Genomic DNA, 3,182 nt, shown 5'->3' on the forward strand with positions numbered 1-3,182 from the left:
TCAGTAACATGGCTCATACACTGCAGTCATAGCTCATTGAGATTCAAAGATGGCACATTAGAAATTAGAGAAGAATCATAAAAATTACGTGGGGGCTCAACAATCTCCAACACTTCAGTTTTAACATACATGTTAAGCAAATCAAGATTCATCATTTACCGCATTGTTTCAGGCGCCCTCAATGTTTTTTGCAATGATTCATTATTAACTATGAAATTTCTAAATAACGAGCAATACCCTGAACAATAGAAGATGGCCAAAATAATAAGCCTTAAAACTTTTACATCAATAATTAATAAATAATAAATACATTTGGCAATTAAATAAGAAAAATAAGAAAAATTACTGACCTTTTCGCTAATCTCTTGTGTTGCTATCTTTTGATTAACTATATTCAAGAATAATGTACATTATATTTTATGCACTTTGTGATGTAACACAACAAGCAATTGCACTGGTTGTATAGAGTCCGAATGCCTAATACTAAAAAATAAAAAGCGCGTGAAAATATCGCGCCTATGAGAAATACAATTGAAGGCTCGCCACTAACACGAGCCTGCAGTGTATTTTAAAAGCTGTAATATGCAGAATCTTTTCATATCAATGACAAACCTAAAGGTGTGATCCAGAATCACACCTTCAGTTGTTTTTCAAAATACACTGAAGGTATGATCCTTTATTGCGCCTTTGGTTACTTTTTCGCAAATATATTAAAGGTGTAATGTTTAATAGCGCATTTAGTGTGTCTAAAAGTTCACGTTCAGTCTGGAATTTGACGTTAAACTTGTTCACTGAAGGTGCATTTTTTAAGCGAGTTTTCACCATTAATTGAAGGCAAATGGCCCTTCATTTTGTCTCATTTCGAGAATCCCTTCAAAATTTTGAGAAATCTAAATATAGGAAGAGAAATATCAAAAGCGTATAGAACTGAAAACAATACTCTTTTAAAGATACAAAATTCTTTATCTATATTTGAATCGTATTAAAACATCATCTATTCTGACATGGATAATAAATAAACCAAAATTCAAGTTATAGTGTGAGGAATGATCAAACTACTATTAGAATTTTGAAAAGAGAAATAAGGTTGGAAAAAAAAGTACAGCCAATACAAGTAGGGGGTTATTGAATGATGAAAAGAGTTAAGTTTATCAAATAAAGAATTCACCTTTTACACAACTTATTGAGTAACTAAAAGAAACAAAAGAAGTCTGAATCCTGAAATAAATAGAAAAGGAAAAACTTCTTCAGTTTTATACCATAACCTAGAAACATTAAGATGAAAAAGAAGAAGACTAAGATTTTTGATCATACAAAAAAGAACTGTATATACTAGCAATTTACATTAATTTATTTTTCAGGTCAATGACTTTTGTGTACTGTATAGGCCAAAATCCGCCCTAAGGATATTTAGCGTAATATGACATTAAGTAAAGAGTCGGTCGAGGTCACCCAAGAAGCAACAAAGTCATTGGCCGAAGTGTCGACATGAGCCGTAGTCGAGATGTCGACAAGAGCCGTAGTCGAGATGTCGACAAGGGTCGAGGTCGAGGTTGAATATTGATGATAGGAGCTATAACGTCTAGTTTGCCAAGATAGGATATTAAAAGGGAATATTCTAGTGGATATTCTCTGCACTTGTACTATTAGAGTTTCTTAGGAAAATATCCCGTATATATAGAAAGAAGAGACAATGATAAGGGCATGTAATATTCATTTAATAAGAACACTTTTCAGAAGAAGATTCTTTCTCTCTTGTGAAAATACAAAGATTACCTCTTGATAAAGATTCTTGCTCATATCATTCCATGCTTTTCCGTCAGATCCGAGGATTGTTTAAACAAATCTTGGATCTTTCTGTCACTCATCATTGTGAGGAGCAACATTCATCCAACCCATCTATTATTGGGTGGATCATTCTCCATATTTACTTAAATGCCATTTATTGCTATTTATTACTAGTTACACCTCCATTATTTCTCATACTTTAAGAATATTTTGCACTTATTGTCATCAATTATTTATGGGATCTGTCCTCATTTTCCTTACTTTTTCAAGACTTGCATCTAGAGTTATTATCTTTAATTAGATTTAACCCATTATTACATAAATTTAACAGTTTAGCTGAAAGTTACACTTTTTGGTCAAATAATTTGGCGCCATCTGTGGGGATACTTCTAGCTAAGTCTTTTAGTTTCTTCTAGATCTACAATCGACACTGGTTACTGACGTAAAAAAAAAGAAGAACATTTTTATCTTTGAATGCATAGATCTGATATGGAAGATAGCAAAGAAGAAAGAACGAGAATAATGAGTGACCTCCCAACCAACCTCATAAACATCATCCATGAAAGCTCCAAAGCAGTGGACTAGGACACAACGCCCAATGCCTCTCATAGGCGAGGTGGATCACCCCCTCCCCCACTGCAGCATCAAAAAATCTCTTGGTACAACCTCCACATCCGTGGGAGAGGAGGCACCACCAGCGATAAAGAAGCTCCTTGAGGCCTGGCTAACTGATACACTGACCAGCGTCCTTCACAAGCTCGTTTAGGACACGGCTGCAGTAAACGCAAGAACCTGTGCTACACCACCAGTGGACGGGCAACATGATCAACCTCCTCCCACGATGATAGGTATTACTCACAATGTCGTTAACAATGCATGCGACGACGCTCTCACAACCATTATGAAAAGGATGTAGGAAATGGAAAACGAGAACAAGGCACTTCGAGACCAAATGAGAGAACACCAAGAAAGGGTCGATAAGATACCGGTCGCTCCTAAGCTATTGCCGAAGAGAGATGCCGGTCGGTTCGTCGAGCAACCGTACAGTGATAGCGCTGCCCCACATGCCATACCAAAGACCTTTAAAATGCCACCCTATCTGAAAATATACGATGACACAACTGACCTCTAGGATCATGTGACCCATTATGTCACCGCCGTGAAAGGAAATGACCTCGCCAAGGAACAAATATCCTCCATTATAGAGAAACCCTCACGGGAGGTGCATTAACATGGTATTCGTAGCTGTCTGCACGTTCCATCGAAACCTTTGAGGAAATGGCCGATAAGTTCGTGACGGCCCATGCCGAGGCCAAGAAGGCCAAGGCAAGAGTAAATAAAATCTTTTCTATCAAACAGCCTCCGGGAGAGGGGTTGAGGGACTTCCTCGCTCG

The sequence above is a fragment of the Nicotiana tabacum genome, chromosome 24 (assembly GCF_000715075.1).
Source record: "Nicotiana tabacum cultivar K326 chromosome 24, ASM71507v2, whole genome shotgun sequence".
Taxonomy (NCBI): Eukaryota; Viridiplantae; Streptophyta; class Magnoliopsida; order Solanales; family Solanaceae; genus Nicotiana; species Nicotiana tabacum.